This window comes from Cydia splendana, chromosome 1 (assembly GCF_910591565.1).
Source record: "Cydia splendana chromosome 1, ilCydSple1.2, whole genome shotgun sequence".
NCBI lineage: Eukaryota > Metazoa > Arthropoda > Insecta > Lepidoptera > Tortricidae > Cydia > Cydia splendana.
Window position 1 is genome coordinate 21,993,265 of NC_085960.1, and position 13,274 is coordinate 22,006,538.

Sequence of the window (13,274 nt, forward strand, 5' to 3'; positions counted from 1 at the left end):
CTAGCAACAAATGTAATTATTTGAGTTGTGTATTAACTTGGACACCAAATAATTTGACTTGTTATCAAGGGTATCATATGATACCCTTGATAACAATCTTTTTCAAATAGAGTACCTAACTAGAGCATACCTATCACTAAGACCAATGTAGTTGTCGAGCTATATTTATAACCAAAAAGCATTACTATTATTTTCCAAAGTAATTTGTCTCAGAAATACAATTGTTATCATATAGAAATATCATTAAATCGGCACTTAGGAGTCGAGTGCATGTGCCCGATTACGAGCGAGATGGCGAGAGATAATGTGCCATTATGGTCGGGTAGCCAAGTCTCGGCTCAAACTGAGATATTTAATTGAAAATGTTTTCATGCATTTTAATAGTTATTTACGATACAAGTGCGGAAAAGAGGAAATTCGAAACGAGTGGCAAATTACCTATTCGCACGTGTATCGTACAACGTTTTACAGTATATATGGCCCTTTAAACTTTTGATACGCACGAAAAGTGCTATTTTACGCACTAGTGCGGGAAAATAGGACCATGTGTACTGTAAAATAATTTTATTATAATAACCTTACGACAATAATAATACTTGGTGGGTCACTTTGATGGTATGGGTCGTGCAAAAATCGTCAAGCAAGCCATGGGCAACGTACCTCGTGTAAATAAACAATAGACCTTCAACTCAGCAAAGCTAGCAATTGTTCAGACTGCATTTTTGTAGGATTATTGGCAAATAAAAATTTTCACACTTATGCGTAGTGCTGCATAAGTATAATAGTACATTACTACCGGGACGAAAGGGGTTGCCGGCCGAAGACATATAGACGGCCGAGCAAAGCGAGGCCGGATAGGTCTGAGCGCGGGCAACCCCATTTCCCGCCGAGGTATGTATAGTGCTTTTCTCAAACATGCAATGAAATAAATAAAATAAAAAATCCACGAAACCCAAGTTTTATTTATAGAAAAAACTAAAAGTAAACTACACCCAAAATATAACCAACACGTACCTATATCATTATCACGCGTATGTTTTACACGAGTCGTGTATTTTTACTACCCGTATATTTCCATGTATCTTTGATTTTTTCGCCTTGTATCCGTCTGACTGTCGTTTTCGTCACATAAGTTTACATAGTCTTTCATGTTGATATCATGTTTCACATACATCGTTGCTTTATGCATGGAGTAAATAAGTATAATTTCCAGTGTTGACGAGTTTGTAGTTACATTCATTTAAAATATGCCACAAAACTGTTTCTAATAAACTGTAAGCCATTTTTCTTAGTTTCTCAAATAATAAAATTGCCATAAGCAACCATATACATACTTCGTCTTTGACTTGGCGGCAGAGGCAGCAAGTTATTAAAGTCAATTCTGCTTACGCTGCCAATTCCAACACCTACGATTACAATTAATATTAATCAAGTCAAAAAATCAACAACGCACCATAAATCCAATAAAACAGAACGAATATTTTTCAACTTTACCTCCATAACAATTTAAAAAATATAACTACGCGTGTTTGAGTAGACCTTTTTACCGCTAACGTTTAGATGAAATATTTTAAATGTTTTTATTTGTGTAGTTAAATTTATAAGTATAAAATTATTGAATGTATTATTTATTAAGTTCATGTTGATTTTATACAAATAAAACTGCAAATTACTTATAGCAAACATTGTTTTTTGTTTTTTTTTTATAGGCGTAGTAGCAGAGTGTCATTACGAACCATAAAGCAAATACTGCCTCTAGTTTTTTTTAATGGATGAATGCCACGATGCTGTGTCACAAATATCTGTGAAATGAAAATTAAAAAAGAGGACTTTGCCGGCCTAGGCCTGCAAGATGTGTATGAAATTCCATTAACGACCTTTTGTCCTAGCCGCACCTGAAACGTCATACTTCGCAGCCTATTATAAGGAACATAACATCAATATTTCATTGCATGTTTGAGAAAAGAGTTTTATATGCCACTTCATGCGGTATAATAATGATATATTTCATATACTCGTACTTATAAATTTTACCCCATATCTGATTTACTCGTATAAGTTATGATTTACTTGAATATGCACCAGTTCTTAAAAAATAAACGCTCACCTGAGGTACCAAATTGTGTCTCTCCTTTTTTCGCTTTGTCTCTCTGTCGAACTCTTTGCAGCGTTTGTGGTCATCGGGAGACTGAGGAAAAGTACATATACAGGGTGGAAAGGCACGACGATCCTTTCCGGAAATGGGAGATAGTTTAGCCTAAGCTCTATATTTTCTCCATAGAAACTATGTTAATATGGGCAACCGTTTCTAAATTATGACCTTTTAAACATCCACGCAAAAAACTACTTTGTTCTAACCCTAACAGGTGACAGGGTCAATGAACTTACTTGTAAACAATCAGTATTCGACAGGAAATTATGCTAATTTGTTGCCATCTAACCATTTTTAGGTCTGCTTACAGCACGGTAAGAATCATTGCAGGATTTTCGCTTTCTTAGTGGTTCCACTTGTTCAATACTTGAATGAAATAGTTATGTTATTCCTTAATATTAATAATACTAACCACAACATTGTTTACAACGACAGTTCAAATGGTGACATTGACAACCACTCAAAAGTACGCAATCGTCTTATAAATATCTCTGGTTTCCTTGACTGATAAAAAGGTTTTAGTTTCTTAACACGTTTCACAAAATTATTTTCGAATAATTGGAAACTATCTAAAATAATTAAAAATAACAAGTAGGTTGTGTTAGTTGCACCAAATGAACTTGCAAAAATGAAATACTAAGAATAAATCAAGAATAAATACTTCTTCAATACCAAACTAACAAACCTTCTTGCGTGGTAGGAAATAGACAAGACGTCTGATGTTTGAAATTAAATTTTCATTGAACTATACTTATTGAATGTCATATTCTTCAAATAAAAATGTTAGATGCTCGTGGCTATTTAAATTTGTGGGGCTGTGTAAAAGATATGGTGTACCAAACCAAACGGAATGTGAAACTGCGGACGAAATGAGACAAAGGCTAATTGGTGCTTTCTGCGGAGGATAAATGACGAAGAGCATACACTATATCGCATGTGCATCGACACACTCGGGTACGGGCTGCGGCGGCGTTGTAATACACGGAGGTACATTTGAACACCGTATGTGAAAAGAAGATAGTATTAAATATTGGAAAAAAGTAATTATCTAAGAAAGTAATAAAATTGTTTGTAATATTTTTGCATGCATTTGATTTATTTGACATTTATGCGTCATTCATACATCATTGCGATACTGTCAACGATCGGAAAAAAGTGTAAAGTCCCGAGCTTTCCCGACGGAGATCCTTAATCTAGCCGTCATGTGCACATGCTATAGGGTTATCACCACAGTTAAAAAGTAGTATTTTTGCAATTTTTATTTTTTACTCAATTAACGATTCTTACCATTACCAATAGTCTCTGTATCACTTAAACGACCTAATACTTCCGGGAAGGATCGTCGTGCCTTTCCACCCTGTATTTATCTCTGTCAAAATTACCATGGCAGGATTATTTTAAATTCATTGTATGCGATATACTCCGTTTAAATAGTGTTATTTCATATATATAAGGTGCTAACAAATTAGTCACGGATATTTTTACAGCTGATAGTATTCGGTTCTCGGAGTACATTTAAGTATGAAACATCATTGGTTTTGTCATGTTTTTTTTGGAGAAAACTAGGAAACAAATTTGCTACGTTAAAACACCCTGTTAATAAGATAATTAAATGAGACCTCTTTAGACATTCTAGAACCTCTTTAAACTTGACGTGACGTGACATGACAGACAGTGTTAAACATCTTGACAGGTACATAATAGGGTTGATTATTTTAAAAATAAATTATAATATTTTTTTTTGTTCGGTAAATGAAAACAAAAAAATTATATACAAAGGTTCCTTAATTACAGTTAAAAGTTAATTGTTTTAATGTAATGTATTATCTCTTAAAATATCCGTGACTAATTTGTTAGCACCTTATATAGGTATATTAGTAATTTTCATTGACCTAAACCGCAGACGGACAGACAGACGGATATGACGAAACTATAAGGGTTCCTATTGAACTACGGAACCCTAAAAACGAACTATAGTACCACCTGGACTATAGTTAGTCGGGACAGTTCTTAGTATAGTGAGTAAAGTGGTAACCCTATGCTGGTGATTCCCGGGGCGGAGTCGCAGACGCACGGGCAGACGCGCCTCGTAAAAGTGAAATATTATTACCGCGTCCGCTGAATCCCAACAATCGGCTTTGCTTCAAACCTAACGTATGCACTTTATCGGGACCTGCTGGAGATATGGTAATTTACAAACGGTCTGCAGTTTTAGAGAACGTGAACTATAGTTGTCCCCGTCTTATAAATTCGTATGATACTCATACGAGTACCTACTAGTAAGTTAATGACTAATATATACCGAACTCCACCAATTTAGGAAGGTGACTGAGCCCAGCGGATCCTGGGTTCCGCTGAGCTCAGTCACCTTCTTCTGGGACCAAAGCCAAAATGAGAGAATCTTCTCTTCTTCCTCGCGTTATCCGGGCATTACGCCACGGCTCATGGGAGCATGGGGTCCGCTTGACAACTAATCCCAAGAATTGACGTAGGCACTAGTTTTTACGAAAGCGACTGCCATCTGACCTTCCAACACAGAGGGAAAACTAGGCCTTATTGGGATTAGCCCGGTTTCCTCACGATGTTTTCCTTCACCGAAAAGCGACTGGTAATTATATCAAATGATATTTCGTACATAAGTTCCGAAAAACTCATTGGTACGAGCCGGGGTTTGAACCCGCGACCTCCGGATTGCAAGTCGCACGCTCTTACCGCTAGGCCACCAGCGCAGCCAAAATGAGAGAATAAGATATAAAAAAATCATATATGTATATGTAAGACCATTTTTATGTCTTACATATCTCTCGGATAATCTGCTGTAATGCTTATTTAAACTATTAGCTATTGATATCTCGTTCTCTATCGGTAAAAAAAATCTTCCGTATGCCAACCTCTGACTGAAATTTTGGTTGATGCGACAAAGAGCCCTTCATTGAGGCGGCGAAGAGCGCTTACACCTGTAAGAGCCGAGTTTTTTCATGAAAACACAGAGCCTCCGCGGGACAGTTTTAGAGCCTTTTAGTGAGAACAACGAAATGACGCTCACGATAGATATGTAGTTACCAACTTGTAGCTAGCTGTAGGTGTTGTGTATCTGTGGTTCAGTACACCATGCTACCTGTGATCCTATGTCAGGACTTACACGTTATTAATAAAGAGTTAGTCTTACAATAATTATAAAGTGTATTATTTAAATAAAACATGGCGCAGTCGGTAGGATTTTTGGCTTCCTAACAATACTTTTATTGAGGTTTCAGACCTCATTTCGGATCTAAGCAGAATATTATTTTCTGGGTCCTTCGTAATAAAGTTTAAGGCTAACTTTGATGATTTTAAATAGATATTTGGACTAAAAGTTTTTGATTCTCATTAACGAAGTGATGATAACTCCGTTCACTTTGTTTTGCCTAAAAATATAGTGTATATTGATACCTTTCTCCCTGTTAAATTAATTGCTTTCTTCCGCATCTAAGACGCCTATTGTGATGCGCATTTCTTTCAAGCAAATTAATTAGGAATTGCCTAACGACAAAATAAACGTAATTAAAACTTCGGGAATTAACTTTCGCCTGATTTCTTTTTTAATTTAAGCTGACTGGGCTAATTCTGTGCGCCATGGGGGTCAGACACACCCCTCCCCTTTGTCATAGCAAAGAAAAAGGATTTTAAAAGATTTACGAAAGGTTAGAGGCTAATGTAGCTTTTATTGGTATACATATTTTATTTTGAGTATTAAGTTTTTTATTCCATTTTATACTTTAAGATCTTTGTTCTGTCCTGACTGATTACGATGTTATACATATATTGTTATATATTGATGTTAAGACTGCTTCTTAAGTATTTGTAGTTTATACTTAGGTACTTGCTTAGGTATTTAGTACTTAGCATGTTTACGATAATTTTAAAAATTATACCTACTTTTTACGCAGTCGTTTTTACGTGAAGCATGTTTAACAGCAATTCATTTAGTTTCAATCACTTCTACCGTCCTCTACGATAAAGATTCTATAATTTATTAAGTAACTACCCCATCGAAAATAAGATACATTGTAAAAGTTTACAGGCAACAAAGGTCTTTCACCTGAGTCTATTTTACACTGTCCAGTGACTTTACGACTCATTACTTTCGCTGACCAGGCGACGTGACGATCAAAGTTACCGTCCGCTACAAAATACAGACGTGTCGCACATAAAAAGTATACGACGCATTTAAAGTATGGGTTCCGTGCATAAGCCTGTCGAGGCGCTAATGGGGATGGATGAGGGTTCCGCGAGACGTTTCTTATACTAATAAGACCGTAAGTTCCGAGCTTCGGTCGATCGTAAGTTTTGGGTTTCGGATACGCTGATTTATAAGTTTTATAATCCATGTACGACTAAAGAACAAATTAATAAGCATTGTTGGTTGATCAGAAAAACTTTGTTGTAATACTTCAATTAGGTACATGATATACAACAGACTGGCAAGAGTCATAAAGGATAAACTTTTTTGAACTTACATCTAAAGGATGACTCACGTTAGACCGGGCCGTGTCCGGGCCGGAGCTTCCGGAGCTTCGTTTTGTATAGAAAGCATCACGTGATCACCTGTCATAGAAAAGTAAGCGCCGGAAGCTCCGGCCCGTAGACGGCCCGGTCTAACGTGAGTCATCCTTAAGTGTTTAAGTACGGAGGACTTACCACCCCAGCTTGTAAAGGCTTTATTGTAAAAAACTGACGAGAAAGTTGTATTTTATCCGCAATAGGGACAAAGTAATTTTTGGAATAACTATTCTGCCTGCTTCTCGGGTATCAATATTAAGCACGAGGGGTTAAAAGACAACTTTGCCCCCTTGTAAAAGAAATAACTAATATTAAAGAGCAGTATCTTGTTACTAATAATAGGTTATTTTACGGAACCTTGAAATATTACAGACAAATGTAAGTATATGAGGGTTGATCAGTAGCATGCGTCAGGAGATTGCCAAACGATGGACCCCAGTTTTATTGGTTGTTACGCGTCGTAAACATAGAGGTGGTGCGGCTAGCCGATAATGTTTCTTGGGAGTTTTGATTACTTATGTAAGTACCGAAAAATTGATTTATTAAATAATCCAAAACACGTTAATTTGATAATGATGCGAGTAATATTTACCTAAATATAAATAAAGAAGAGAATTATAACATTTATAACATTCGAATTGTATCATCCTAGTCTAGAAACAAAACCATGTCCTAGACCTGGTAAGGGTTTACTTTTAATCTACTTTAGGTAGGTGTATACTGTATGTAAGCTGCAAATTTGATACCCTCCTACATTTGCAGCTGGGTGTAAATGCCAAATAGGTACCATCCTTGGATATGTCCTAAAGTAGTGATGGTTTCTAAATATGTGATGGAAGCAAAACAAGCATTTTTTGCACCTATCATACTATATATCATATAATGTCTTAGATATAATACCTAGGTACCTATTTTCATGGCACCAGGAATGCATAAACCTATTGGTATTACGCACACACATCGAACGCAATAAAATGTTTTATGTACCCTGTAAGTCCAGATAAAAACACCCCACTGATGCCCGGTGGCTAGTATATCGCCCTCATTTTACGATTGTCAAATTTTCTATAAACTATGGCGATGGATGTAATATTTCTAAGCCTGGTATAAAAGAGTATGTCACGTGGAAATGTATCCATAAAATAAGATGGGTTTTTGAGGTGTATCAATTTTTACGCAACGTCGAGCATAAGTATTGTATATGTACTTACACATAATCCTTCTTATAAAATATAACACCCTTTAGTTAGGTACCTACTTTAAGTAGGTAATCCATAATTTAAGAACTTGTTTATTTCACAAGTTACTCTTTTCGAATTAATATTTTATACAATAGTAAGCTCTATTATATTAGGTATACCACCACCTAATATAATAGAGCTCACTGTTTACTGAGTAGCCCAAGTACAGTAAGAAATTTTTGTTAAATTTATGTAAGTTTACACACACTGCATGGACGTTCATTTTAAGGAAGATATTTCTCTAATTCAAAATAGGGAATCGAGTTTTATTGATGCCCCGTCACTGCTACTTACTGCTAGTTACTGCTAATACTTATAGTTTACCTTTCCAAAGTACGTCCCCGGTTTAATTTAATCCTTCCTCATCGTTACACGCGTGTCAACCCGTGCTGTTATCTAAATTAGCAACGGAGGGATTAGTGACGGCAGGATTCTGTTAAAGTACCTTACCTACTTGTTGAGATTCGGCCGCTAATCCCGAAGAGATACGATGCGACTATATTGTGTACTCGTTACCATTTTGCTGCTATGTTCCTCGTTGTACCGGCTCTAAAAGGTTGCACGTTCAGTTTGCTGGCTGTTTGTCGGAATAATTATTACTGACGAAATATTTTCTATAATAGCTACATATTTTATTTTTTTATTTTAGTAGTTTCAGACCCCCGTTAGGTACATGAAAATCGGTTGCCGTTATTTGCAGATAAAGCAGTCTTATTGTAGGTGCAAGACTGCGAGTAGGTAGATTAGGTACAAAAAGGACCTAGGTATATATACTTATACAGGTGCTTTTTGGTACTGAGCTTACATAATACGTACTAAGGTGTTAAAATACATAACACCAACTAAATATGTAAGTATAGTTATGGTAAAAAGTAAGGTCATGAAATCATGATCAACAAAGTGTAGGAAAGTCAGGAATATTAATAATGAATTTAATGATAGCTGTTAGTATTATGCTGTATCTGAATAAGTACCTAAATATTTTAGTGTTTTTTCACGGCGATTTTAACGCAGATTTAGTTTGTATTGTTTATTAAATAAAAATTATCTGTATATAAACGTAAGATGGTAGGTACTTACAGATGCTGAGTGTAGGTATCTATTTTGATCGTTGTTGTGATTTGTCCTTCCATTGCGGTAACAATCATAATAATATAATGATTAAACAACGGGCCTTTGAACCGAGCGGTTAAAGCGCTCATGATACTTGCCCCTCTATCATTGCAGTGTAGAACATTGAACAAGTCACACTAAGGTATTTGCCACTCCGAAGGTTCAATATTTATTGACCCTTAATGCCGCTCGGCTTAGTTAATGCGTATCTACTTGCATTAAGAAGATGAACAGCTTCCGATAACCCCGCCCAGCAGAGCCATAACTATGCATCACGGTATATGAGTATCTACGAGTTTGTACGTTAGTGCGCCATGTATATGTCTACTTAGTAATCAATGTAGTACAATGTAGTGTGATCATTTACTATTATGTCATCATCATAAATTAAGAGCTTTCATGGGCTAGTCTTTTGATTTCCTCATACGACGCATTCTTTATTACTTGGCTGAGATATGTAATTCTAATGTGACCACGAAGTCCATAAAAACTTACTTACGAGTACTCACTCGTATATTGGTTAATAATCGCTTGAGGTTGTGCTCGATAAGTAACGAAATAACCGTTATAAAAAAAGCTCTGCCGGCAGCTACGTGATAGCTGCTAGCAGATCTCCTCTTTGCGCCTTAGAAGAGTCCTTTACGGCCATGCAACGAGTGTTGCTCGTACTTCGTTACTAGGAGCTTGAATTCAGTTATAGGTACTTCATGGAAAGGCGTGATGTCACTTAAATGTCCGGAGTTTTTGAACTTTTTGTCCTGCGTCCGGACAACATAGGTAATGTCAGCCCTAATTTAGCCGCTTCGCTTCCAAAAAGCCATTCTTTTAATAGGTAGGTTACCTACAGCGATATTCGGTCTGGTATAATATTTCATGACTTTGCAGACAAAATTGGCAGTAGGTATATATTCTCAAGCTCTAAAGTTTTGATTAACGTAGCTGCCATACAAGGCAAAAACACTTCGCAAGCCATATTCCCGTAGAGTGACCCCCCCCCCCCTCCCGCACACACAACAGGTAAGTAGGTACCTACCTACACTGATTAGGTACTTGATTAGACCAGAAATAAACACTTGTTATAAATACAAATAATACACCAAGATTAATAATTACGTGACCAGCTTAAGTATAGTTTTTCTCAATTCTAAAGTATGTACCTAACAAAGAACCTAAATAATACCTACTGTCAATATCAAACTAGAACTAATCGTGGTGTAGTTAGTAGTTACTTAAAATCAGCTAAACGGTAAGTAAGACTTGGACGCACTTTTTCAACCCGTCTGAGGAATAAGGTACCTAACCTCAGTTATTTTATTATGTTCAGTATACCTAATTAAGAATTTAGTTTGAACGTGGATACCCGACTGTAAAATTTGCGCAGCCATGTGCATCGTCTTGTAAACTATCGACGATGGTTCGATAAGTTTAATTTGGGATAATTTGATTAAACATTCTTGGCTAATTTTCTTAGGCCGCATGCTCCATAACGAAGTATTGCAGCGCGTCATTACTGACGCAAATATCGAAAATCCGGCAGCAACATCTATTTCGACATTAGCAGCAGTAATGCAGCGCTGCAATACTGCAGCAGTAATGCTGTTAGTCAATCCTAACGTAACCTTTAGTAGGTATACTTCCCACATAACTCGAAGTCTCTACTTAGGCGCTCTTACACTAGGTTGAAGGTCAAGCCCAAGATTCTAGCAATGCGTTTGCGCTGTCCCATGAATGCTACCGTCGACCCAATCCCAGCTTCAAAGCGACGTTAGCAATCTAAAAAGGTGTAAAAAGTAAGATATACTTACATTAAAACAGGTCAATATTTTTTGAGTTTTTTTATTGTATTTTTGAAAAGGTTTTATGGTTTATCGTAGGTATAGTGTCATTTGAATCATTAATTTTATTGCTAATAGCATTCCAATCCGAATAATGTGTAGTAGGCGAATACGTATAGCATAACTTAAAAAATATAAGGTAAAATAAAATGACTGCTAAGCATGATGAAGTGCTAGCGACAACACTGCTATTGATGCTAACGGTATCGTCTACTGCGCACAGAATAATTAGTTTACAAGACAAAAAGTAAAGTAAATGTGCTTTAACAAAAATAGGTAAATTATTACAATTTAATCTAAGTTTAAACTTAAGTTAAAAGCTGCTAAACATTACATGTATTATTTCACCTATTGCGGCACACAATTAGGTTGTATGGAAATATTAAAGATTTATTTGAACTATTAAGATTTACGTAAACTATAACATTTTGCGCCCTTAGCCAGCTATGAAGATCTGGCGACGATGCGCTCGGTGCCGGCGCCCGCAGCGCGGGCCTCGGCTGCCCCGAGCACAGCGTCCACTGACCGAGCCCCGCAAGCGGGTGTTCTCTAAAATAATTTCCATTGAATAACAGTCAAACAAAATTGGACTAAACAACAAGGAATTTGTACTTTGGGAAATGTGATATACAGAGAATCGACTAGGTCCTCATCAAATGAATATTAAATACTTAATAAACATTGTATCCATAATATATAATATAAGCAATATAAAACGTAACATAATCGGAAATACTAGACAATAATATAATTTTGCTAAATAACTGAAATAATTCAGGATGATTACCAGAGTTGTAATGGATTAAATCGACTTTGACGTCCTGTCCGTGTCCAGTAGACTATTTTGGAAACCAATGAAGTCGACTAGACACGGCATTCACGTAATTATCTGGATATCGTTAATAGGCAAACCGTCCACTACAAAACTGACAACACATAATTCTCTAACAATATTATTAATAATAGTACAAATTGAATTGAATAAAACTTCGCTAAAGTTTGTACCGAAAATGTACCTCGTCTTTTTAAAATGATATGCTTGCGAACAGCAACACTTTTGTTAGGATCACTGCAGGCGCAGGGCCTGCTCTCCGAACTTTATGACTGGTCGGTACATCACTTCATTTTGTTTACAAGTAAGAAGTTAGAGCAATATTGCTTTTTTGTTTAAATTCGGAGTCAATCCCTGTTGCCTTTCGCGAACTAAAAAGAATCGTGCGCATCCTGTCCCAGCGCGCAGACAGCGCCCACTACACAATACACATTCTGCTATGAATCAGTGTTGGCCGCTTGTTCGGTAATCGGTTATTGATATCATATTAATAATAAATGTCACAACATCAAGCCAGTATAAAACACTAAGCCTACTAAAATTACTACCTGCGAAAACTCTTTTAAAGAGTAAACTTACAAACTAGATTCGTAAAGTAACACAAAGCCCGTGGGCGCAATATCAGGATCCATATAAAATATAACATGTTTTTTTTCGCCTCCGTCAGTTTTATTACAATTTTCTGAAACAAACTTACAATCTACTCATGCTTCACCAACATTACAAAATAGACAATACAACGCTCACTATCGTTACAAATTAATAGCTTTCAGTATTTTTGAATTACAAAATGGAACTTTTCTTCTTACTTTCTGAAATTTCTTAATTCTACCTTTTTTGTGCCAATTCCTTAAGCATCGACTCCAAATGTACAAAAATAATACGTTGAGACGTATCAAAGTTTATATAAATATTTATTTCAATGGTATATTTTTATGAATATTTTAAAGCGACTCTTACAAGTAATTCAAGCACTTAAAGTTACTTAAAATTAATAAATTGGCGTTTTCCTTCTGAGCTTCTTTCTTTCCCTGATCCTTATCCATATTCCATCAAATTGTAAGTAAACAAGGAGATCTGCGTAAAACAACACATCTGACATTACCACACTCAATATTAACTAGTAATGATTAATGTGTGTAGATAACTAACTGTATCTACACAAGAAATTAAGGAGTGAGGTTATTCATTCGCGCAAACATACAATACTATAAACGACAAGAAACTTTTAGAATAATGAGATGCTTTGGCTCTATTAATACGACACCGTCTTAGCACACCTGCAGCCGTCGAATGGCAAACAGGCCCGTCGAAACGGGTGCCAGAATGCAGGACCTTTAAAAAGTCACAGGAATACTTAGTATTTCGCGATTGGCCTCCATTTGGGAGACTAATTAAATGCGATGACTCGCAGAACGGTGGACATTACTTTTACAAAGCATCTGATCAGTTATAAAACGCACAGACAGTAAAAAACTTACTTCCTAACTATAATAACGACATCGCGGTCGTTCCATAGATCAAGAAGAAGCCTTGGAACTGAGCGGCAGCCGCGGGCT